This window comes from Bubalus bubalis, chromosome 18 (genome assembly GCF_019923935.1).
Source record: "Bubalus bubalis isolate 160015118507 breed Murrah chromosome 18, NDDB_SH_1, whole genome shotgun sequence".
NCBI classification, from domain to species: domain Eukaryota; kingdom Metazoa; phylum Chordata; class Mammalia; order Artiodactyla; family Bovidae; genus Bubalus; species Bubalus bubalis.
In genome coordinates this window covers 12,698,933-12,725,478 of record NC_059174.1, presented here as the reverse complement: position 1 = coordinate 12,725,478, position 26,546 = coordinate 12,698,933, and the positions used below count along the sequence as shown (strand labels likewise).

Sequence of the window (26,546 nt, the reverse complement as noted above, 5' to 3'; positions counted from 1 at the left end):
TCCTTTCCCCAACTCTCCATCATCTAAGCCTTAACAAATAAAACACTTTCTTGGATGGTAGAGCAACTCACAAGTAAGTTGTGGACCTGCTTTACATGTGAGAATGGCTCACCCTTTAGCTAATGGCTCACCCTTTAGCATCCCCCTTCTCCTTGCTGGGGTCCTGATCAAGCTGACCGTCCCTGTCCCCTTTCTTCACCAGGCCAGGACATGAGTCATGCTCCAGCCTAACCAGCCAGAGTTTTCCATCCCTCTGGCCACAATGATTGGTCAAAGATGAGACTCACCCACACTGAATCAATAATCTTTACTAAGAAATGATATGTGGATGTTGAGAGAATGAAGAGCTATCTCCTCAACTACCATTACTTATTTGTTTGCTTGGCTGCACGGGGCATTAACTGTGGCATGGGGGATCTTTGATTTTTGTTGTTGTGGCATGCAGGGTCTAGTTCCCTGACCAGGGTTCAAACCCAGGCCTCCTGCACTGGGAGGGTGGAGTCTTAGCTACTGGACCACCAGGGAAGTCCCCTGTCAACATTATGTTTTAGGAGAGTATGTGGGATGCGACATATGTAGATGTGGCTAAATTTGAAGTACACAGCCTGACCTAGAAACCTAGAGCTACCATCACCCTCTGTTAAACAGATGAGGTTACCCACGGAGGAAAGCCGAGGAGACACACCACTGAGCCCCTGGATACCGCTGTACCTGAAGCTAAGGACAACTACAGACTCTGTTTTCCATGTAGTGAACCAATAAATATTATTCTTACTTTAGGGATTTGGGTTGAAAATCTGTCATTTGCAGTGAAAAGAGTCCTGAGTAACACACAAGCTCACTAACTTGCTCAGGTAAGCCAAGACTCCAGCAGTTAGTAGCATGAGGCACTGACCGCTGCTCTGAAATGACAAGTTCTCCTCTGCTCCTGGCTAACCAGAACCCTGAGGCCAGCATCTCCACTATGATCTGTCATTTTTGAAGGTGAGAATTGGCAACAGTCAGTTTTTCGTGTGTGCGTGGCTTGCTTGTAAGCAGCTGAAAAGTTCCCTTCTGCCACGAGGACAGTGCAGGGCAGCATTTGAGAAGTGCTGCAAAAAATGACCCAGGTCAAGGCGAGAGGCGGGGCCAGGAAGAGCGACCCTGTGGCCTGGAACATTCCTGCAGGCTGGGTGCCCAAGGGAGAAGCTGGGCCCTGGAATGAGATAACAGCCATCATCCCGAGCATCTCCTGTGTGCCAAACATCTGCGTCTGCACCCCTCACCCCTCAACTTTACAGCAACCTTGCAAGAGACATCTTATCTCCACGCTACAAAGGAGGAGCTGACATCGAGAGGAGCCCTGCAACTCGCCCGAGGTCTGCACCAGGAAGTTGTGAAGGCTGCTTGGTTTTCCGACTGCAGAGCTTGAATTCTTTCGTGCCGAGCTAGTGGGGTGGAAGGAAAATGGGGTGAGGGAGGGCGTTCCAGGTGAAGTGACAATGCATGGAAAGTCGGGAGGGAAGGGTGAGATGTCTGGTATGGCCAGGGCACAGAGGGTAGGACACATCATGTGAGTGGATGCCGACAGGGTGGGCTTGCTGGTGGTCAGAGAGGCAAGGCCTGGCGTCCTGCCAAGGCCGTGCTTCCGTGGTCTCTGCAAATTGAGGCCTGGCCATTCTGAGCAGGACTTGGGCAGCTGGTTGGTGGCTGTGCACTGGCTCCTGCTCACCAGCCTCCCCGTCTGGGGCTCGGGGGAGTAGGCAGAATTGAGTCACACCCTGGTCCTGCCTGGGGCGCAGCCCGCCGGCCAATCCTGAATGCTCCATGCCTAGGGGTCAGGGGTCAGGAGTTGGGAGGGGAGGCGGCCCTGGAACAAGCACCCCCTTTCCAGGGAGGACGTTGTGGTTTGGGGTTTCTCTGGACACCTGGGCTGGTCCCACTGCCCGTGTCAGAGGCCTGAGTTCAGGGCTGGCTGTGCCTCCAATGGGCCACGTGACTGGGCAAGTCCCCTCCCCTCTGACTTTCTGTGGCTTTGAGTGTAAAATGGAGCAAGCGGATCCCAGCAGCACCCCGCCCCTGTGCCCAAGAGGCCTCCCGCATCCCAGTACTGTGCCTCTCCTCTCTGTCCGGTCATCTGCTGTCTGTCTTTCCTTTCTGTTCTGTAAACTAGACCCTGTCCTTCCAGCACCCCCCTCCTGCAACCCCTCTGTTGCTTGCCACCCCCCAGCCCTGGCTGAAAGTGACCGGGCTGGGCCTCACACCCTACCCGTGAGCCCGCCCCACACAACCACCAACATTCCAAAGCGGACTGGTGCCCCACCTCAAAGAGCCTGCAGTACCAAATGCTTCTCGTGGTGGCCCAGGGCCCACACAGCCCCCAGAGCTGGCAGCGGGATCTGCGGTGGGGGAGGGCCCCAGGGGGGAAGGGGTGGCCAAGAAGCACCCTTGGAGTCTGAGTGGTGCTTTCCAGAAGCGGGGTGTGGCTGCCTGTGTCAGAGCTGGTGGGAAAGGAAAGGCAGGATGTGATTACTGTCGGCAGTGGGTGTGACAGCCGCCAGCCCCAGCCCATTGTTAGCGAGGGCACGGGCAGCGCCCCCTGCCCACCCCTGCACCCTGTCAATCCCCTCTCCTCCCATCGTGTGCACAAGTCAGCAGAGCCAGGCGCTTAAGAATAGCATCCTCCACGAGATGCAGGCATGAGACGGAACTCCAGGAAAGGAGACAGCGTCTGTGCTCTCGCCTGGAGCACGAAGCTCCCGTCTGTGCCTGGCACTGGCGGCCGCTCTCCGCGCCTTCTGTTCCACGGGAGGGGAAAGCCCGAGCAGTAAGCTCCTAGCCTGAAGCCGGTGCCTCGACTCACCAGGGCTGGTGTGTGCATGCTGAGCACCACGTGTGCACATCTGGGGCCCCGCTGCACACTGCCCTGAAAAACTGTGCCCCCTTCCTCACCAGCAGGCAGCCCTGGCATGAGGCTGGAGGGAGGGGGGAAGTAGGGGGTCAGCCCTGATCTCCCACCCTCCTCTCTTCAAGGTCACCACAGGCTGGCTGTGACCTTGACGAGTACCCCCACCTCTGTCCCGCTGGGTCAGTGACCCACCAGATTGTACTTCCTGCCATATGCTTTCTTTGGCAGCACTGTTGATTATAGTAAAGAAAGAGAACACACACACACACACACACACACACACACAAGGAAGGAGTTGCAATGTCCAAAAGTAGAAGTCAGTTACACTAATTATGGCAAAGGCACCCAAGAATATGACGTGGTTTCTAAGAAGTGCTTTTTCAAAAGCTCCATTGTTAACATTCCTTACATGCAACATACCATTTCATAGCCCCCTTTTCAGGGGAGAAAGAGAAAGAAGAAAATAGCTGGCATGTTTCTTTTGACATTGATTCTAAAACACATCTTTATCTCAGCAATATCAAAATGTGGGAAAATATGCAATATGGTAAAAATGTAATGATTTGGAGAAGATGCTCGCCATATATTTTTAAGTTTAAAAAAAGTGGGTTAAAAAAGATCATGCTTGGAATTAAGGCAAGTTAGCATGTATATATGCATGTAGGCTGTACTCATTCAACAGTGAGCAGAATCTCTGAAAGACACACGCATAGGAAATAGACTGGTATGCAATGAAGCCAGTAAGAGAGAAGCACATAGCGTGTACTAGCGCGTATGTATGGAATCCAGAAAGATGTTACTGTTGAAGCTATGTGCAGGGGAGCAGTGGAGACACAGACATGAGAACAGACTTGTGGACACAGTGCGGGGAGGAGAGGGTGGGACGAACGAGAGAGCAGGAAACACACACACCACCATCCGTAAGACGACAACCACTGGGAACTCGCTGTATGACTCAGGGAACCCAAACCGGCGTTCTCTGACAACCCAGAGGGGTGGGAAGGGGTGGGAGGTGGAGGGAGGTTCAAGAGGGAGGGGACCTACCGACACCTGTGGCTGATTCATGTTGATGTGTGGTAGAAACTGACACAATATTGTAAAGCAATTATCCTTCAAATAAAAACAATTTTTAAAAAAGAAAACAGACTGGCATGGCAGAAATCAACACAACATAATAAAACAACTATCCTCCAGTTTAAAAATTTTTGAAAATTAAAAAGAGACTGAAAATCAACTATATTTCAATAAAAATTTTTTAAAAAAGAAGAGAGACTGAACAGCAGCCTAACCACAGGCCAGCAGTGTGTACCTCCAGAGTCTGGGGTCACGAGGGCTTTTGGTTTTCTTCTTCGAAATTTTTGTGTTTTGCCACTTTTCGATTTTATATTCAGACAACTGAAAAAAACACCAGCTACCCCTTGTGACCTCCTTTCCATGTGTCTGCACTTACCTACGCTGAATGCTTTTTTATTATAATAACCTCATTCGGGTCTCAGAACCACCCATTGTGGTCAGAGTACTTGATATTGCCATTTTGCAGATTAGAGGCTCAGGCAGATTAGGTAATTTTCCCAAGGGCACACAGCTCTTAAGCGGCAGAGCCAGGATTCAAACCCTGGTCAATGTGATTCCAGAACAGAGGCCCTTAACCATTATGTGATCGGCTTGAACCTCACCAAGAGCCCTGCTTCTTCACACAAGATGGCACCTGGGAACAGGAAGGATGCAGAGATGTGGACCACAGAGGGAGTCCCCACATTGCCTGGAAGCTGATCGCTGGAGTTGAGGACCAATCTCTTTGGTCTGAGCCATCAGTGTGCCCTGTGACATTAAATCACCAGGACTTGGCTGACAGCCTCTCTTGGAGGTGTTGTTGGCTGAGGCAGAACAAAGGACATGGATATTCCCACAGTGCCATGCTGGGATGCTCCGGCAAGCCCCTCTGCCCGCTCCTGTGGTTTCTCCTTGTTCTGCTGAAAGGAGCTCTTCAGCTTCCTCCAGAGATAAACATTCCTAACACCACTTTCTCAGCTAGGCGGCCATGGGAGCAGCTGGGAGACCTCCAAGCGCAGAGGAGTGTGTGTGTTTTCTAGAACTCTGCTGACAATCTTTTCTCCGGAACTCACTCCAAACAAACAAAAAGGCCACTGTGGAGCCTGGCAGCTGAGAACCCGGGGAGGCCCTGGGGAGCAGAGTGGGGTCAGCAAAGGCTAGTGTTATTGCTACTGGGAATCACCGCTCTGCGTGTCCATGGCAACAACGCTGGGGGTGGGCGTGGGTGGTGGTGGTGGGCAGGACTGTCCCCTCATCCAGATGAGGAAAGCAGAGACTCAGAGAGGTGATGAGATGATCCCACGGCCAGAACTTAGTCTGAGCTCAGAATATGCTTTCCCAACTCTTGTCAGCCTTCCTTGGGTCTTAGGCTAATCTGGGAATATGGTGAAAGTCATGGACCCTCTGCTTTAATTAAAAAAAAAAAAAAAAAGGTATTTACAAGCCAATGTCCTGTATAATTCAGGGGGATCATTCTCCTCAGGAGCCTTCGATCAGAATCCCAACCAACAGTCCACACCAAGCACCCGGCACTCCATCTCCAAGCCAGGCCTGGGGCTCTGGGTGAAGGGAGGAGGGACAGTGGTTTCCAGCCTTGAAGGCGGAAGGATCAGAACCGTGTTTCCTCTATAAAGTCCTGGGTGATTAGGACTGGCACCCCATGTATGGTGTGAGAGCCAGAGCTGTCCCCCTATTTCTGGCTGTAAGAGCTCTCCTCTCCCCAACACCCAACCCTCCCTCTGCTGAGAAGTGGGGGCCACCCAGAGGTGGAAGGGCCCCTCTGCCTGGTTCCAACAAATCAGAAAACCAACCAACAGGCAAACACTCTCCGAACACCTTCTCTACACAACAGGTGCTCCCCACCCGTGAAAAAGCAAGCAGACCTTCATCGTCTGCCTGCAGTCGTCGCCCTCGCGGAGTTCTCAATTACACAGTACAGGAAACCAAAATGTTTCCTACAGTCACTGCTTTGGGGTTTTGATTTTTGTTTTTGTTTTGACAGCTAGTAGACGTGAATTCTTTAGTGCAAAAACTTTTTAGCATACTATATGTGCGTTTAAAAATTTATGAATTAAGCACATGCACTCGTGTTCTCATCTTTTATGTAAAATCACAAGAGCCACATTAACACGGAAAATTTTTTTGGCAGGGGGGCAGTTACGCTGTGAGGCTTGTGAGATTGACCAGGGATGGAACACGGGTGAGCTCTAATCGCTGGACTGCCAGGGAACTCCCTCAACATGGAGATTTTAAAGTGCTGAGTAAAAGATGAAACGATGGTTTTTAACGTCCTGCTATTGTGTCAGCTTCCATCATCACTAATACGACACCTCAAGGCAGAAAGATGCCTTTAGGTGAGGATTTTTGCTAACGGTCCTGGGTTTTTGAATACATGCTTCCGATACACTTCCTGACTTGGATTCTGGGACTGTCTTTGAGGTCTGACTGGATGACCATCTTTGTTTCCTATGTGGATGGATCTGATGAAGACTTGGGCAGAAACCGCACAGTTGCCTCTCCTGCTTTCTGCCCTTGTGTTCCAGTTTTGTAGCATTTGCTTCGATCCTCATGTTCTGTACTTTCTAAGGCATGTGTTTAACTTAGTCAGGACTAGATGAGGTGGTATATAGCCCACAAATCCACTTTGCTAAGCCAACATGTCACAGCTCTGTTTTGTAACAGGTTACGAGCTAGCAAACCAGCTGACAACTGGACTTCGTGGGGGAATCTTTGCTCTGTCTGAGGGATGCACATTTGCTCTTTACTACCACAGGTTCCCTCCCTGCCTCTCCGCACTTCCACATCTGTTGAACCAATGCCCTGTATTGAATTCTCCTGCCCAGATAGCTGGTGTGCTCTGTTTTCCTGTCTGGACTCTTGTGGGAACAGAAGGCCAGTGTCAATCCAGCATTTGTAAATCCAGCTCTCTCTCCATCATCAGAAATAACCTAGGACCCCTTTCTGGTCCTCAGCAGGTGGTGTCACCCCAGGAGTGTGGTCGCTGCCTGGAGCATTAAGCACAGCACACTTCTAATGCCCGCATGGTCCCCTCCACCACAGGCTTGCTGTACACGCACTGTAGCAGGTGAATAAAGACCCCAAAGACACCCACGTCCTAATTCCATGAATACATGACCTTACTGGGAAAAGGGACTTCACCGATGGTATTGAGTTAAAGATCTTGAGGCAAAGACTACCCTGGATTATCTGGGGGCCCAATATCCTCACAGAGTCCTTATAAGAGGGAAGGAAGGAGGCAGAAGAGTCTGAGTCAGAAGAACAGGATGGGAAGATGCAAGCAGAGACTGAAATTTGAAAATGGAGGGGGACCACGAGCCAAGGTATGCGGCGCCTCTAGAAGCTGGAAAAGGCAAGAAACATTCTCCCCTGGAGCCTCCAGAAAGAGCAACCCTGCTGACACTGATTTTTAAACTTGTGAGACTAATTTCAGACTTCTGGTCTCCAAAACTGAGAGATAATAAATACGTATTAAGCTACTGAGCAGCCAGAGGGAGCTAACACACTCACCCAGGAGGAGACATAAATCCAAATGTTTCTTTCCCAGCTCCCTGGACCAAGCAAGGAAGCTCACAAGATTTTGAAGCCGGCCCTCACAGTAAAATTTAAATTCTCCTTTCAGAGTGTGCCAAGATGTCAGATGACTACTGAATCAAATTGCTCCATCCAAATCCACCTCAGTCACACTCCATGTGTGGTAAGAAACTGGCCCGTAATTTGTAAAAAGTTCCACGTAGGAGCCTTGACTTGGTCCCAATTTTATTGGCCCAGGTCCAATGAGGATAACACTCATGGCCACTGCTCCTGGGTGCCAGCCGCTCATCAGGTTTCAGCATCTGTGGTCCCTGAGCCACAGAGCAGCCTGGCCAAGGCAGCACACAGATAAGAGAACTGGGAGGCAGAGGGAATAAATGGCATGTCCAAGGCCAAAGTGGGAAAGACAGAAGCCGGGTTTCCAAAGCCCTGGGCTTTCCCAGCTGTCCCCTCTGACGCTGCTAACTGTTCATGAACCCAGACGACACGAAGGAGGTTTTAGCCTGATCATCTCAGGATAAAGGCAGGGCACACCCTGTTTCCACACTAGTGGCGTGCAGTGCCGTGTGAGTGTCGAGTGAGTGAGCAGGACGAGGAGGCTGTTGCTGAGACATCCACTTCTCCCTTATCTGTGGCAGTGGAGCAGTGATAGGTGACACAGCAAGCTTGGGGAAGCTCCAGCCTCATTACAGTCAGCCCCTGGGACCTCCTCTCTCATCAGCTTCCCAGGGATGCTACTGGGCGACCCAGGCAGACCCAACACTTTCCGGTCCTGGTGTCATGCTAAGAACTAGCTAAGGGGTGGACAAGAAGGAAGAAAGCACTACAGGCTGTGGAGTGCATTTCCCGCAGAAGAGGTAATTAACCTGGCAGACTTGACCCTCGCACAATGTTGGACTGAGCTATGTGGTTATCTGAAGCTAGATTGTATCTGCCCAGCTATAAAATTAATGATTATGGGGCACCTACACTCTCAAAAGCTGCCTCTAATGGAGTACAACGGCCACTGTGATTATGACGGTAAAAGGGCAATATCAGCCCTGTAATAACAGAAGCCCTTCCCTCTCCAGCCTTGCCACCTCGTGTAAAGCAGCAGGGTGCTCCAGTGGAGGGAGATTTCGGGTCCGACAGATCTGTGCTAGAAACCTGGCATAAAGCATACCAGATGTGACCTCCTGCAAGTTATATGACCTCTGTGAGCCTCAGTGTCCTCGTTAGCAAACAGAATCCTGATATTACTCTGGCTTCCACACTCTATTCCACAACCATGGGCTTCAGGAGAGGCTGGCTCCAGCCTCAGAAGGTGCATCCTTATTGGTCAACAATGACTCTATGAGTCTAATGATGACTCTATTCTTCTTGTCTGAAGTTAGTTTAAGCGTGGGCATGTGCTACAACCTGAACTAAGGGGCTTCAGTCAAAGCTTTTTTGTTTTGTTTTTTCTTTGCCCTTAAAATTGCTATACATAGAAAAATAATCTTCCTTCTTCTGGATGCTAGATGTGATTCCTGGAACAGTTGCAGCCACTTGTGAGCATGAGGAGAGCCAGACTAAGGTCAGGGCTGACATTCTGAGGAGGGCAGAATGTACACGCAGAAGACTGAGTCCTCAATGGTACACTTGAGCCAATATATTCACCAACTCTAAAGCTTTCACACCTCAGGACTTTCTGACAGTGAATTTCTTTTTTTATTTAAGCCCTTTTCAGTTGGATTTTCTGGTATACATAGTCAAGAGCATCGTATCTATTGCAGAGTCATGCTGAGGATTAAATATATACGGTGCCCACTATAATGGTTGGAAGCTTGTGTTGCCTTGTGATGTGATAATATAAAAAGCAAGTGTAACACAGCTCCATGATTCCAAGGGCTGTCTTCATTCCTGTGTGTACATGATGCTCCCCAGCTAGAAACAGAACCTTCCTGAGAGACAGTGCCTTGGAGTCTGTGCTCTGCTCCAAAGTCTGCTTCACAAGCGCTCTGCTGCCAACCCAGGGGTGAACAGTGAGAGTTGCCTACTGTATCAGGCCACCATGGCCCTGATGATGCTGAGAAAGACGTCATCATAAATAGAAATCAATGCTGATTAAAGGTTACAAACGTTCAGTTACAAGATGAATAAGTTCTGAGGATCTAATGTACAGTGTTCACCACTAGAGTTAATACCATACTCTGCCCCTGAAATTTGCTAAGAGAGTAGATTGTAAGTGTTCTCACCACAGACAAAAAAAAAGATAACTATAAGACATTGATGAAACAAATTGAAGACACTATAAACAAATGGAAAAATATACAGTACTCATGGATAGGAAGAATTAATACTGTTAAAATGACCATACTCCCCAAAACAATCTACAGATTCAATGCAATCTCTATCAAGTTGAAAAATGGCATTTTTCACAGAACTACAAGAAAAACTTCTGAAACTTGTATGTAAACACATAAGACCCCAATAGGCAAAGCAATCTGGAGAAAGAAGAACCGAGCTGGAGCTGTCACGCTCCTGACTGTAGACCACACAAAGCTACAGTAACCAAAGCAGTATGAAACTGGCACAAAACCAGACAGAGACGAATGGGATAGAGGGCCCAGACATAAAGCCACACACTTATGGTCAATTAATCTATGACAAAGGAGGCAAGGATACACAATGGGGAAAAGACAGCCTCTTCAATAAATGGTGCTGGGAAAACTGGATGGTCACAAAATAATCAAACTGGACTATTTTCTCAAACTTCATAAAAAAATAAACAAAATAGATTAAAGACTTCAAAGTAAGACCTGAAACCATTAAACTCCTAGAATAAAATATAGGCAATACACTCCCTGACACAGGTCTTAGCAGTATTGTGGGAGGATCTGTCTCTTTAAGCAAGGGAAAAAATAAACAGATGATACTATATCAAACTAAAAAGCTTTTGTATAACAAAGGAAACTATCAACAAAATGAAAAGGCAGTCTACTGAATGGGAGAAGATATTTGCAAATAAGATATCTGATAAGAGGTTAATATCCAAAATACACAAAGCACTCATACAACTCAATATAAAAAAATAATCCAGTTGAAAAATGAGCAGAGGATCTGAATAGACATTTTTCCAGAGAGACATACAGATGGCCAATAGGTACATGAAAAGATGCTCAAGATCATGAGTCATCAGAGAAATGCAAATCTAAACCACAATGAGGTATCACTTCACACCCGTCAGAATGGCAGTATTGAAAAGACAATAACATGTATTGGAAAGGATGTGGAAAAAAGGAACCCTCGCACACTGTTGGTGGGAATGTAAATTGATGCCGCCACTATGAAAACAACACAGAGCTTCCTTTAAAAATGAAAAAAATAGAATTACCATATGATCCAGCAATCCTACTCCTGGGTATTTTTCCGAAGAACACAAAAACACAAATTTGAAAATATACATGCACCCTTATGTTCATACAGCCAAGACACTGAAGCAACTGTTCACTGATGGATAAATGGACAAATAATTTGTGATATGCATAGTCGAGGACTATTACTCAGCCATAATAAAGAATGAAATCTTGCCACTTATGACAATACTGATGGACCTGGAGGGCAGTATGCTAAGTGAAATAAGTCAGGCTATCAAAGACAAATATCATATGATTTCACTTATATGTAGAATCTAAAAATAAAACAAATGAACCAGCATAACAAAACAGAAGCAGACTCATAGATAGTTGCCAGAGGAAATGGGGGTGGCAGGAATGAGTGAAATAGGTGAAAGGGATTGAGGGGAGGGGCAAACTTCCAGTTACAAAATAAATGCATCATGGGGATAAAATGTAGAGCATGGGGAATATAGCCAATAATATTGTAGTAACCTTGTATGGCGGCTGATGATAACCAGACTTATCCTGGGGGGCCATTTTGTTACACAGAAAAGTATCAAATCACCATATTGTGCACCTGGAACCAACATAGTGCTGTAGGTCAATTATACTTCAACTAATAAAAAAGGAAGGTAACCTATGTGAGTTGATGGAAATGTTAATTAGCTTGATTGTGGTAATCAAAATTAAGTGTATAAAATCATCAGGCTGTATACCTTAAATATATTCCATTTTATTTGCCAATTATGCCTCAATAAAGGTAGGGGAAACTGACACACGCTACAACATGGATGAACCTTGTAAATATCATGCTACATTAAAGCAGTCAGTGGCAAAGGCTGCATTTTGTACAACCGTGTCTCTATGAAACATCCAGAAGAGGCAAATCCATAGAAATGGAAAACAGATCAGTGGTTGCCAGGGCTGAGGCTGTTCTGGATAACTGAGGAGTGACCGTAACAGGTGCAAGGTTTCTTTCGGGGTGATTAAAACTTCTAAACTTGTAGTGACGGTTGCTGTATGTTGTACTCTTTTAATTCACTAAAAATATTGAATTGTATCTACTTCCACTTTATTGTGGAGAAGACAATGGCACCCCACTCCAGTACTCGTGCCTGGAAAATCCCATGGACAGAGGAGCCTGGTAGGCTGCAGTCCATGGGGTCGCTAAGAGTTGGACACGACTGAACGACTTCACTTTGACTTTTCACTTTCATGCATTGGAGAAGTAAATGGCAACCCACTCCAGTGTTCTTGCCTGGAGAATCCCAGGGATGGGGGAGCCTGGTGGGCTGTCATCTCTGGGGTCGCACAGAGTCAGACATAACTGAAGCGACTTAGCAGCAGCCACTTTATTGACTATGCCAAAGCCTTTGACTGTGTGGATCACAACAAACTGTGGAAAATTCTTAAACAGATGGGAATACCAGACCACCTGACCTGCCTCCTGAGAAATCTGTATGCAGGTCAAGCAGCAACAGTTAGAACTGGACATGGAATAAACTGGTTCCAAATCGGGAAAGGAGTACGTCAAGGCTGTATATTGTCACCCTGCTTATTTAACTTACATGCAGAGTACATCATGAGAAATGCTGGACTAGATGAAGCACAAGCTGGAATCAAGATTGCCAGGAAAAATATCAATAACCTCAGATATGTAGATGACACAATACAGCAGAAAGTGAAGAAGAACTAAAGAGCCTCTTGATGAAAGTGAAAGAGGAGAGTGAAAAAGTTGGCTTAAAACTCAACATTCAGAAAACTAAGATCATGGCATCTGGTCCCATCACTTCATGGCAAATAGATGGGGAAACAATGGAAACAGTGACACACTTTATGTTGGGGGCTTCAAAATCACTGCAGATGGTGACTGCAGCCATGAAATTAAAAGACACTTGCTCCTTGAAAGAAAAGCTATGACCAACCTAGACAGCATATTAAAAAGCAGAGACATTACTTTACCAACAAAGGTCCATCTAGTCAAGGCTATGGTTTTTACAGTGGTCACGTATGGATGTGAGAGTTGGACTATAAAGAAAGCTGAGTGCCAAAGAATTGATGCTTTTGAACTGTGGTGTTGGAGAGGACTCTTGAGAGTCCCTTGGACAGCAAGGAGATCCAACCAGTCCATCCTAAAGGAGATCAGTCCTGAATATTCATTGGAAGGACTGATGCTGAAGCTGAAACTCCAATACTTTGGCCACCTGATGTGAAGAACTGACACATCTGAAAAGACCCTGATGCTGGGAAAGATTGAAGGCAGGAGGAGAAGGGGACGACAGGATGAGATGGTTGGATGGCATCACTGACTCAATGGACATGAGTTTGAGTAAGCTCTGGGAGTTGCTGATGGACAGGGAGGCCTGGCAGGCTGCAGTCCATGGGGTCACAAAGAGTCGGACACGAGTGAGTGACTGAACTGAACACTGCTGGCTTCTTCCCTTCCTCCCTTTTTCCTTTGGTGCAGGAGTTGATGTCTGGAGCTGTGGCAGCCATATGGATACCATTAGGAAGGACCAAATCACAAATCACACAAATGCTGTCCCTGACATCAATGAATATCATTGCTGAGGCAGCACCACCAACTACCCATCTCTGGATTTCTTGTCCTATGAAAAAAATAAACCCTAAATGTTCAACATCACCATTCTTTGCAACCAAAGGTATTTCTCATTAAAACCCAGCATCAGTTAGAAGGGTCTAGGAGGCCTACTAAGTCGGCCTTCACATTCAATGAGAAAGTCACAGGCAGCATTTTAATCCAAATTTCATCAATTATTCAGTCAACAAACACGTATTGTCAACAAACACGTATTGATTACCTTACATGTACTAGACACCGCAAGCAAGCAGAGCTGCCCTTGGGAGCTGCTAATTAGCAGGTTACATGGGTAAATTCATACCTGGTGTCAGAACCACAGATGAATAGTGACTAGCACATATTATTTCAAACTGTTATCACATAGGTAATACAGAGAAATTTGGTCAAATGTAATTGATCAAAAACCTGAAGAGGTTGTAAATGACATCACTTATTTTCTGCACCAGCAATCACTCCCCTACTTGAGTGATGAGTGAGTTGGCTAGGTGATCCCTGGTGGCCCTTAATCTATTTTCCTCATCTACTAGTTAAGAACTTAACCTGCCTGACAGCTAAATGCTCTTCCAGCTCAAGTCTTTCCCATCCTGGGATTGAGGCTATGCTATAAATAAATAATCAACAATATTTTGGAAAACATTCCACTTTTCAAGCACTTGGGTAGAAACATAATTATACATAACAAATCATAATTGGTAGACAAATATCCTGCTAATTGGAGAAATTAGCCCAGTACCATGATCTTTACAGAAGAAAAAGATTCTGCTTGGGAGAAGCGTCACAAACACTTATTTGAAGAATTTAGAATGACCATCTCAAAATATTTAGTAAGTGCCTATAAGGCATCTGTTTAGAGCTGGAAACCCACGGTGGAAGAAAAGTACCAGACCCAGCCCCTGCTCTTGGGGAACTGGAATTCCATTAAGCCACCGGCACATGTTTTGACAGTATTAACCTCCATCTGGGACATGCCAGCATGGCCTTGCCATAAACTATCCACGTATGGTTCTGATGGTTCCATCTAGAAGTCCTTGAGGAATACTATCCCTGTAGGAAAGAAAATAAGCCCATCACCAAGAATCACACGTGTGACGTATGGACCAGTGGTTACAATGTGAGCCACACAATTCCCTTTTCACAAAACCTTAAGCTGAAGCCAAACACATGTTAATATAGAAACATATATCCTACATATATATTGTTAAAATGCAGGGCAAAGGCCTCTGCTTGGTGAGGAAATTCTCAAAGCGATTAGGGTCACAGACTGGGTAGGAAGTGGAGTCTGTCCTTCCTGGCTGTCTATGTGGGCAAGTGGCCACCCTAAGCCTCAGTCTCTTCTTCTGTCCAAAGAGGGCTGAGTAAGATGATGATGCAGAGCATCCAGCTTCCAGCAGGTTTCCATAGGTGCTAGCTCCTTGACACCAGGCTCACCGAGCTCCAGTGACCCTCCTTGCCCACAGAGCCATCATTCTGACCCGGGCTTGATTTTCAGCCTTTCTGGAGGGCACAGGGCAGTAGGATTTGGGGTCAGGAAGCACTTTTTCTTGCGTGAGCTCTGCCAGCATCTATTCTCCTTCCCTGAGGCCTGATCGCCTCCTTACCAGGTGAGGATAACGATCTATTGATTTCAAAGCATGTCATAGGGTTAAATGAGGCATGAATGTGCTTTGTCCCCTGGCATTTCTGCCCTTCCTGCTCTTGGTGCCAAAACCCTTAGCTCGGTCGGGCTTGGCAGGAGGCGCGGGAGCTGCCGGTCTCGAGGCCCTGCTCTGTCACTTGCTGTCTGTCCTCCGGCAAGTGATGTCCTGTGCCGTGCCCCGTGCACTGAGCCAGCTCCCACAGTGCCAACCACCATGATGATGATATAGGGCTGTTCCTGTTCTCTGACATGGGACTGGATCAAGCCAAAGTTAGGGCAGTGAGCCCTAAGGCTCGGGAACCTATGGGGTGTCAACTGCTGGTTCAGAGCCCAGGTGAGATGGGTCAGCGTCCTCGCCCTGACCCCGAGTGCACTGCATTTCCAGTGCTCAGGATTTTGTGGAGCCCTGCGTACATCAGGGCCCGGGGATGGAGACGCTCCTGGAAATGGTGGCAGCACTATTTCTCCAGCATCTGCTAAGTGCCGGCAGCATCTCATCTGACTCTCCTGCCATCTTTCCAAGTGGGTATCTTTATCTCCATTTCTAGGGGAGTGAGGCCCTGGGAGGAGGCGGAACTGCAAGCTGGAGGTGAGGGAGCCAGGGTTGGAGTCTGCTTGGTCTGACTTGCAGAGCACTTGCCTTTAACCTCTCTGGTCACCTGGAGGGAAGACGGGCTTGGAAAGGCTCATGCAGGCAGAGCATGGTACCCAGGAAGGCGTCAGCGGCAGGGAGCAGAAAGCCCAAGGAGGCTGAACAAAGTAGTTTTATTTTTCTCATGGGACAAGCTGAGTTCAGCTGGGTGATGTCAGGTACAAGGTGCCAAGATGGCATTCCCCAATGGTACGGCCCCCAACACTGGCCACGTTGTGTTCAAGCAGGCTCGGATGGGGAGAGGAAAGAGGGGCACCTGGCACACTTGTCCTTTGATTTGAGAAGCAGAAGTGTTTTAGAAACTTCTTGGCAGACTTACTTGGGTCTCACTGGCCAGAACAGGACCACACAGTGACTCCTGGATGTGAGGGAAGACAGATACATAAAATGTGTTTTCCTGCCTCCGTAGCCCGAGATGATGAGAGAGAACAGGTCGGGGCAGGGGGGTGGCTTGTGAACCACCCTGAATAGGTATTTCATGTGCAGCACTGCACACTCACCAAGCGGCCGTCCCCACCCGGGTCTTGGAGGCTGGATCTGCGTTCTGGGGCCGCCATAACCAAGGGGCTTCAAACAACAGAAATGGCTTCTCTCACAGTACGGGGTACGAGTCTGAAGTCCAGGTGTGGGCATGGCTGTGCTACCTCTTGGAGGCTCTGGGGAGTGTCCCTCCCACCTCTTTCAGAGTCGGGGGCAGGGTGCCCAGGTGTCCTTGGATTGTGGCCACATCACCCCAATCTTGGCCTCCATCTTCACCTGGCCCCTCCCCTTTATGCTTTTCTTTGTATACAGACACAAGTCCTACTGGATTAGGATCCACCCTAACAACCTTGCCTCAACCTGGTTACATCCACAAAGGCCCTGTTTCCAAACAAGGCCAGGCTCCCAGGTGATGGGGGTCAGGACTTCAACACATCTTCTGGGGGCGGAGGGTGGGGTGGGGAGGGCGCAATTCAGCCCAGAACAGAGACCCTGTCGGCGGGAGGGGAGGTAGGGGCCACACCGAGGCCATCTTCCTCCAAGATCAGACCCCTGACACCGGCGGTCCTTCTTGTCTGAGTGGGGCCTTTCTCATCCTTCCGCCTGCCTCACACCCCCTGCTTAAGAAGCCCTCTGGCATTTCTCTGACTGCTCCTTCCCCTGCGGGAGGGTGTTCTCTGACACATGAGTCCTAAAACCTGTTTTCAAAGCCCTGACTGCCCTGCTTGGCACTGACATCTCCTCCTACCCGCACAGGGCACTGTGGCCCAAGGATGCTCAGGGCTTTGGGTGGTCTTCCCGGGCAGAAGCTCAGCTCCTCCCTGTCCCAGGTGCCATTGCTGTGCAGCCAGGGTTGCAGGTCCCCGCTATGGTCTCACTTCCGTGACGGGACGAGGACACCTGTCCTGGGTCACAGCACTGAGACCAGGGAGGGGGCAGTGAATAAGCCTTCCACCTGAGAGTCATTGTCCCAACCGCCAAGGTTTACTGAGCACCTGCTGGATGCCATGTGCCCTGCACCCACCACCTCCACTCTGCGAGGAGGAGGGTATCAAGATGCAGGTACTCAGAGTTACTTACTCTTGTTTTGTTTTTTTTTCACTTCCAGGGGATGCAGTTTTCTGGGACCTTACCCGAAAGGGGGGAATTGATTATGTGAAGATTCCTTGGTTCTAGGAAGCTATAAAACACCCAGATAGAATGTAATTCGACTCACCTGGTTGCCGGGTCTTTGGTGAACTGGTTGAGCACAGAGCGGCACAGGTCCACTCTCCCTCAGCCTCTGGAGCCGGTGGCCCCCCACACCCAGCTCATCGTGGTGTCTTTATGTCATGGGCAGGGACCAGGAGCTCTGGTAGATGGCGTGGGTGAACACAGGATGGAAATGTTCTGGCAGAAGAGACAGAGTCACCCGACCCCTCTCTCAGCAGCCTCCCCAACCTCATCCAGAGCAGAGGCCGGTTCCCGTCTCCTGCTGCATAGCAAGTCACCACACACTTAGCAGCCTACAATAACACCCACTGACCACCGACAGCTCCGTGGGCCAGAAATCTGAATCCAGGCTTGACTGGGTTCTCTGTGCAGGTCTTACAGGCAAAAAGCCAGGTGTCCCCCAGCGGGGCTCTCATCTGTGGGAGAATCTGCCTCCCGGAGGCTGTAGGTCTGATGTCCTGTGTCCTTTCTGGCCGTGGGCTGGGCCACACTCAGCCCTAGAGGCCACCCACATTCTTTCCCAAGTGCCGCATCTGTCTTCAGAGCGGAAACAGGGCGTCATGTCCCTCTGACCCTTCTAACGCCTCTGGAAACACCCTGCTTTTACAAGTCTCACCTGAGTGGGTCAGGCCCATCCAGATAAGCTTCGTGTCTTAAGATCACCAGACCTGGGACTTTAATCTGCAGAATTGCCTCACAGCAGCACCTGGGCTAGTGTTTGGCTAACCAGGGGCTGGGGACCTGAGAGAGGGCAAACCAGAGAGCCCTCCCCCAGACCTCCAGGCAGGGCAAGCACCACCCTTCTCCTTCTCTGGTACAAAAGGGGACGTCCTTTGGCACAGAGGGGTTTGTATGAATTCACCCCTTACAGTGAAGGAAGAAGCATAACAGAGGCCTGGCCTGCAGGGGGAAACCCAAATATTTATACAGAACAAGCCTGTCTTCTGTAAGGCTGCGGGGCAGGCCAGCTCTTCGTTCAGACTCGGGAGAGTTGGTCTCTCTCTATAGTTTCTTTTTCCTTTTCTCAGGACATTTTAAAGTGACCAGCTGTCAGTGCTTCTCAAAACTGATTTGGAGAGTGAGGTCTGATGAAGTGAAGTGAAGTATAAGTCACTCAGTCGTGTTCGTATAGTCGATGGAATTCTCTAGGCCAGAATACTGGAGTGTGTAGCCTTTCCCTTCTCCCGGGGATCTTCCCAACCCAGGGATCAAACCCAGGTCTCCCACATTGAGCCACATGGGAAGCCCAAGAATACTGGAGTGGGTAGCCTATCCTTTCTCCAGTGGATCTTCCTGACCTGGGAATCGAACCAGGGTCTCCTGCATTGCAGGTGGATTCTTTACCAGCTGAGCTATCAGGGAAGCCCTGAGGTCTGATGAGTTTCCCAATTTAACAGACCCTTCGTCACTAGGCACAGATGGCACCAACAGCAGCAGGAGATGTCCATGGAGGTCCCCAAGCTCTAGGCACACAGGCTCCAGGTGCTCTGGACAGTTCTGGTTTCACCTCACCGTCCTCCCAGAACATGTGTCTACCTGGAACCTATGAGGGTGCCCTTATTTGGAAATAGGATCTTTGGAGATGTAATCAAGTTAGATGAGGTTGTCCTGGATACGAGTGGACCCTGAATCCAAGGACTGGTGTCCTCATGAGAAGAGGGACATCTGGACACACAAATGCAGGGAAGAGGCCTGAAGACAGGCAGAGATTGGAGTGGTGTGGCTGTGGGCCCAGGAAGGCAGCTGACAGTCACAGAAGTTGGGAGGACAGCCTGCAACAGACTCCCCCTGAGACTAACCTGCTGACACCTTGACCTCAGACTTCTCGCCGGCAGAACTGTGAGAGAATAAATTTCTGTTGTTCTAAGCCACCAAGTTTGTGATCATTTGTTTCTGGCAGCCCTAAGAAGCTAATATACCCACTGTGAGGGGTGTTTTTTGACCACCGCATATGGGATCTTAATTCCCTGATCAGGGATCAAACCTGTGGCCCCTGCAGTAGAAGCTCAGAGTCCTAACCACTGGACCACAAGGGAAGTCCCAATGTGTGGGTGTGTTTTTTAAATGTAATCTCTGGTTGGCCATGGACCTTACCACTCCGTTTTATTATACCATCTAGCTTTGCTCATTAACTTTCTGCCTGGCTCTTGAAAGCATTTTAATTTGCAACCCGAGGTTTAATGAATACATCTAATAAAACTGGGTTTCAAAAGCAAATACCTCATGTTCCACGTAAGAGTAAACTCCCAACAGATCAAGGATCTAAAGACAACAAAATGAAACCATATACGTAGCAGATGAAAATATGGGTTAATTCCTATCTAACCTGGGTGTAAGGAAAGCTCTTCTAACCACAATTCCAAATCCAGATGCAATAAAAGAAAAGATAAATACATTTAACTATATAAAAATAAAGGAAACCTTTTCAGGATAAAAATACTATAAACAAAGTCAAAGGCAATTGACAAATTGATAGAGAGTATTTTCAACATAAATCACAGATAAAGGGCTAATATCCCTAAACAATTTTTTTTAATTAAAAATTGACAGAAACAGAGACCCAAAACCTCATAGAAGAATAGGCAAAAAACATGAACAGGCAATTCATTTACAAAAAGATACAAAAATGGCCTCCACAGCAGTTCTCCAAACCTGCCACAGACTCTCATCTCTCTGTTATAGCTGAGTAAATCTGTTTCTGCTCAAACTAGACATAAATTCTGTGTTTGCAATGTAGTTGGTGAACACATGCTATTTCCAGATCTCAACATACCTAGAAGCATAAAGACTTTCCAGCCTATAGGACATCCAAACACCACCTACACCAGGCTTTGGAGATAGTTTTAAGAATTCTCAGATGCATTTTCATGCAAGCACCGTTTTATTGCAAGGAGAGGACTGCCTTCCGGGTGACTACTTTGAAAGGACAGGGAGTTACTGGGTTGGGTGAGCTCTGGTATGACTGTCGGAAAAGAAACCTTCTGTATTTTAGAGTTACATCTTGTCGCCCAAACAATACGCTCCCTGCCTCTGGAAATGTGATTCTCATCCACACTCATGTCTGGGTGTGTCTTATGTCTTGAGACTTGACTGGGGAGGCACTGGAAGCTCCACAGTATATGTCTTTGTCCCTGCCTGATCCTTCTCGGAAGACCACTTGGGATTTAGAAGAGGTGGCCCAGCCTTCAGCCTAGTGCAAAGTCCAAGGCAGGCAGAACTGCCTTTAGACAGTCAGCAGAGCGCAGACACAACCTGAATGTCCAACAACAGGAGATTATTTGAACAAATCGCGATACATCCAGACAAGATTCTGGGCTGTCCTTGACAATCACGATTTGCAAGAGGTTCCATGGCAAGGATAGATATCTGGGGTATGCTGTTAGGTGGAAAAAAATGGATGGTAAAATGGGGAGCACAGTCCTATTTTTGAGGAATATACCATTTAAAAAAATAGATTTGCATGTGTATATATGAATATGAAAGTGTCTAGAAAAATATATTTTAAAATGTCAATGTTGGTTACGACTGAGAAGCAACATTATTTGACTTTAAGGTTGTTTTTTACTGAGGTATAATCTCTTTACACGGAGAAGGCAATGGGACCCCACTCCAGTACTCTTGCCTGGAAAATCCCATGGATGGAGGAGCCTGGTAGGCTGCAGTCCATGGGGTCGCTAAGAGTCGGACATGACTGAGCGGCTTCGCTTTCACTTTTCACTTTCCTGCATTGGAGAAGGAAATGGCAACCCACTCCAGTGTTCTTGCCTGGAGAATCCCAGGGACGGGGGACCCTGGTGGCTGCCGTCTATGGGGTCACACAGAGTCGGACACGACTGAAGTGACTTAGCATAGCATAATCTCTTTACAAGGAACATGTATTATCTCACAATCAGACAAAATAACACAGTTTTAAATATGTAGTACGGGCTTCCCTGATAGCTCAGCTGGTAAAAAATCCACCTGCAATGCAGGAGACCTGGGTTCTATCCCTGGGTTGGGAAGATCCCCTGGAGAAGGGAAAGGCTACCCACTCCAGTATTCTGGCCTGGAGAATTCTATGGACTGTATAGTACATTGCGTCACAAAGAGTCGGACATGACTGAGCGACTTTCATTTTCATATACATAGTACATATACAATTATATATGTGTATAAATCCCCAAATTATTTGCTTTAAAATACGCCAGAAAGAAAATATATGTATTTCGCCCACTCTAGTGGGAAACAGATGAAATAAGAACAGTGAAATGTCATCTCTGTTGGAGGTAGGCTGTAGGGATGCGAAGAATGACTACACTATACTCTTGATTTTCCAGTACGTTTGAAAACTTCCATAGTAAAAAGGTAAACAAAAGAAACCCAAAGCACACAAAACTAAAGGCAGCAATGAACTGTTAGCTTTCAGAGGATATCATTACTGTGCCATAAGAAACATAGAAATATGAGTAACAAGCAAATATACAACAGAAGTAAAGCTGCAGAACTTAATGATGTGAATTCACTATTCACTAACTGGGTGGTCTCTTTAAGCCTCAGTTTCCTTACTTGTATAACAGGGAGATCCAGGACTTTGTGGCAGTCCAGTGGTTAAAACTCCAAGTTCCCAACAAAGAGCACATGGGTTCAATCCCTGGTTGGGGAATTAAGATCCCTCATGCCACCCAGTGTGGCCAAAAAAGTAAATAAAATAGGGAGATCCTTATGGAATGGCAGGGCTGTAACATGAACTTGACTCTGATTAGGACTGTGGCTGTCAACCCAAGGAAGCACATTAGAAGCCTGAAAGTGAGAACTACTTGCCCAGGGGGAGTTGCCCAACTTCAGTGTGCCCTGGGGAGCATGTCTCATGCAGATCTGAAGGCCCCACTCCATGGAGTCTGACTCCGCACCTGGGGTCTGGCTGAGGAATCTGCATTTTAGGTGACAGCCCAGGACTCCCCCTGGGGAAACACTGCATCTAGACCAAGGTTAAAGACACCCTGGAAAGCAGGTCTGCCCTGGAGGAGAACACGTGGCCAAACAGAACCAGGCCAGGCGTGGCTGGGGACAACTGCCTGTTTATGACCTCAGGTGGACTTTGTTAGTCTCATGGCTAGAAAGAATTGGCATGCCACAGACACCTTTGGAATCTGGCTTGCAGAGATAGTGAATAATGACTTGTACCTCTGTGCTTTACTCCCTGAGGGACAGAGTCCTAGCAGTTGACTTAGGTCAGGATCTGGTTCCATCAGTTCCCCCGGGCTCACAGCTGACTGCTCTGCATCTGCAAAATGGGAACAAAGATAGTACTATTACGATTAGTTCCGATTAGTCCCGCTGGCTTGAAGCTACACCTAGCAAGGATCCGACAGAGGGGTTAGGGACCCACTTCTTAGGGCCATTACGGGTCCTTTGCTGGCTCAGTCACAGGAAGGCAGGGCCTAGGGAACATGAAAACATCTACAAGGAAACCACACACATCCTGGCCACATACCCCAGGGAAAAATAAGTGGTGGCTCCAGACACGAAGACTGTGTGTGCATGCACCTCCAGCCCTAACTGCTTAAGGCACCCTCATCTTAATCGGAGTCTCAATCTTACTTCTGTTTTCTTTTTCCCAACCGCAACCTGGCCTCCAGGCTCTTCCTCTCTGGCTGATCCTAAATGAGAGAAGCAAGGCCCTGGTAGAGGAGCTGGGGACGGGGAGAGAAGCCCTGAACTCGAGGTCCAGGTGGCTAGTCTCGTCTCAGCCTGGTCCCTGCCTACCGCAGTAATTCATCAGTGTTGCTAACTCAGACACAAGAGGTCATCCCAGGCACGTCACTGCAAAACCGTTTGGAGAATTTGGGGTGAATGCCAATCTTTCTCTTTCTCAAAAGTAGTATTAAAACAATTTCTGCTCCATCCCAGCTCTATGGAAAATGCAGACAGACATACTGTCCTACCCCTTAGGGCAGGGCCCGCTGCACTGTCATCCCTGGGCCCCCGCGAGTTAGGCATGTGGCAGGAATAGCCTGAAAGAGCAAGTGAACTTGTTCCTGCTCTGCACTGTGTGGAAATCTCCCTGCTGAACACGTGGTCCATCTCCCTGTTACCTGTAGCCCCCTTGCTTTCACAGGGAGGGGTGGCCTCTCAATCTCCTTCCATGGGTCCCAAGCCTCTCCAATTTGTAGGAGTTGGAGAAACACTCAAACACAGGGGAAGCCAGGCATCACCTCCCGGAGACCAAGGGAAAGTGAGGAGCTGCTAGCAGCCCAGGGCTACAGGCTGTTTTTGGGCAGGATCCCTGGGAAGCAGGTAAAGCAGAGAAAACCTCAACCTCAGGACTGGACAGGGGGTCAGTGCCCACCCTACCCCTTCCCCAGAGGTCCTTGGGGGAAGGGGACAGTGTACGGAAGAGAGCACTCCCTCGCGGACTGGTTCCCATCTGCTTCAGAGCAAGAAGTCCAGGCTGTCCGTTCCTTAGAGTAAGGGGTGGGGGCTGGGGACTGGGTTCCATTCTCCTTAGAAGCCCCAAACCCTTAGTGGGGTCTGTCTTGCAGGGCAGAGATTTAACTTGAGCTAGACCGAAGGTCACAAGGAAACAATACTGTAGGAGTCTCCTGGGGCTGCGGTGACACCAACCACAAACCTGATGGCTTAACACAACAGAAACGCATTCTCTTATGTTCTGGAGGCCAGAAGTTCAAAGTCAAGGTGTGGGCAGGGCTGTGCTCCCGCTGAAGGCTTCAGGGGAGAATTCTTCCTGCCTCTTCCAGCTCCTGGTGGCTCCAGGTGACCCTTGGCTCCAAAGCTCTGCCTCTGTCTTCACAGGGCCTTTTTCTTACCCAGTCTCTGTTGTTGTTGTTTTTTTTTCCCGTCTCTTATAAAGACACTGTCCTTCAGGGCTGACTCTAGTCCCTGATCTCATCTTTGATTCTTAACTGAATTATACCCACAAAGACCCTCTTTCCAAATAAAGCCACATTCTGAGCTTCTGTGTGAATAGGACCTTTGGGGGGGACATGTTTCATCTCAGTGCATATTCTGAGTAGCAAACAGCATGGGCTGAAGTGACAAGAAGGTGGCTGGGAGCTGGGAGCCCTCCATCTAGTTGCTTGTGGCTCGGTTGCCCCAGTTGCCAAGGGGCTCCACTAGCATCTCCGACCTCCATGCCAGCTGGGAGGTGGGGTTCCTGATTCCTTTTACAGACGAAGAAACTGAGCCTCAGAGGGGTCAAATGAATGGCCAAGGTCACATGGCCATCTAGAGCTGGGCCTGGAATCCAGGTTGACTGGCACCAGAGCTTAAGGGTTTCACAGACAGGTCTGGCTGGATTTGAGGAAGCTCTCAGCACCCATTAGGTCCCAAGATCTTTCCACTCCAAGGAACTTAATTTATCAACAGAAAGTAAAGGTGAACTGTTTTGGTTTTCATGTTCCTTCACTTTCTCATATTGTAGATTTGGGAATGTGGCTACTTCCCTGGAATCACTTAATAAAGTGCAGTTGGGGAGAACAAGGATTAACTCAATTACTCACAGGAATCAATCTGTACTGGGGAAGGAAGTGGGGACCCAGCTGGGCCCAGCCTTGCCCCTGCTGCCTGTGAGGATGTGATACACTTGGGAAGCTGTGCTGACCTTCACCTGGATGCCGGCTCCTTCCCACAGCAGCCAAGAACAGCAGGCGGTTCCAGGAAAAGTTGTCCAAAGAGTGGAGGGGGTGGAAGACTGGGAAGCAACTGTGTCCCCCACCCCCTCACCCCTCAACTATGGCTCTGCAATATCTGTGCAACTTTGAAGTCTCAAGGCTGGAGAACGTCTTGTTAGGAGGTTTGTATCTTGGACTATGTCCTGAAGAAATGCATTCATTTACTCAATCAATCTCTATTGCCTAGTACCCGGCACCAGGCTGTTGGCTCCACAGGCGCGAAGGCAGGCTTGGCTCGCAAGCCCCCCCCCCCACCCCGCCCCGCCCCGGAGAGCTGCTGAACGAATGCAAAAGCGGGCCAGATGGAGGGATCGACAGGAAGGGCCGGGAAGAATGACTTTCTTGCTCCCGGGGCCTAGGTTTCCTTATTGGAGATGGCAGACCGCTGCCCGCAGTTATGGCTGGGCCACCACCTTCTCCCCCGCCTGTCCCCAACCCGCAATCCGGGCCAATGGAAATGCTCCCTGACCCTGGCCGGTGTGCTTGCACCCTCTGGGCTCCCGAAGCTGAGGAAGTGACTCGTGAAAGGAGGCCGGCCTAACGGCTCCATTTGGGCGAGGTTTTCTCACAAAGCTTGTTCCCGTCACATCCCAGGGCAGGCCAGCCGCCTCAGGGATGCGGGCGCCGGGCCTTTGTGAGCTCACGACTTTCTCATGGGCCCCCCGGAGGCGGCCTGTGGTCACCCTCACTTTGGGTGGAAGCACCCGGGGTTCAGAGAGGCCAAGCCACTCGCCCAAGGTCACAAAGCTTCGCAGAAGCAGAGCGGGAATGGCGATGCGGGGGGGGTCTCCGGAGGCCCTCTCCCAGCGGCTTTTCGAAGACACCCGCTACCTCCCTATTGTGACGCTCAGGAGTAAAACAGGAAGGCCGGACGCCCAGCTTTCACCTAAGACAATGCTCCACGCAAATCTGCGCGAACAAAAGCAACCATAAATCCGCCTCGGGTTTTCGGCCCACCCGGCCCCCGCCGGCCAGTTGACTCCGTCGGCCGCCGCGGGGCGGGCCAGGGAGGTTCCAACGTGATCGACAGCCTTGGGGAGGCGTGGCCGCGGCAGGGGCGCATAGGATTGGGGATCCGGAACAATCGCAGGCCGAGAAGGCGCAGCGCGGACTAATCAGAGGGAGGGGCGGGCTCGGCTGCCCGGCTTTCGTGAAAGGCCGCCTCCCCGCCCACTTGCGCCTCGTCGCGGCGCCCGTCAGCTGCGAACGCGGCGCTCGGCCCGGATTCGTCCGCGGCGCTGGAAACAGAGGCGCGAGGCCGCGGCGAGTGCCGGCACAGATCCCTCCGCCGCCCGCTCCCGAGCCCTCTCTGAGCGCCTCTCCCGAGCTGCAGCGGCCTCTGTCCCGGGTAACGGCCGTCGGCCCAGTGCGGCGGCGCGGCGGCATGGCCCGGGCAGCTCCGTCGGGGGGCGGCCCGCAGTGACAGACCCTGCGGCGCGGGGG

General features: G+C 49.2%; 1 long non-coding RNA gene across 2 annotated transcripts; it reads right to left on the bottom strand.

Moving 5' to 3' along the window:
* LOC112580215 lies at positions 1-25,941 on the bottom strand. 2 transcript variants are annotated; one of them, XR_006545971.2, is made up of 5 exons: positions 25,034-25,941; positions 22,597-22,696; positions 17,438-17,610; positions 2,303-2,480; positions 1-1,427 (listed from the first exon to the last, which is right to left on the bottom strand). It is a non-coding gene; the product is annotated as an uncharacterized LOC112580215 (long non-coding RNA). The 2 variants fall into 2 exon arrangements; XR_006545970.2 differs by lacking the exons at positions 22,597-22,696; positions 25,034-25,941 and having other exon boundaries at positions 17,438-18,610.
* Between the last annotated feature and the right edge of the window lie 605 nt (positions 25,942-26,546).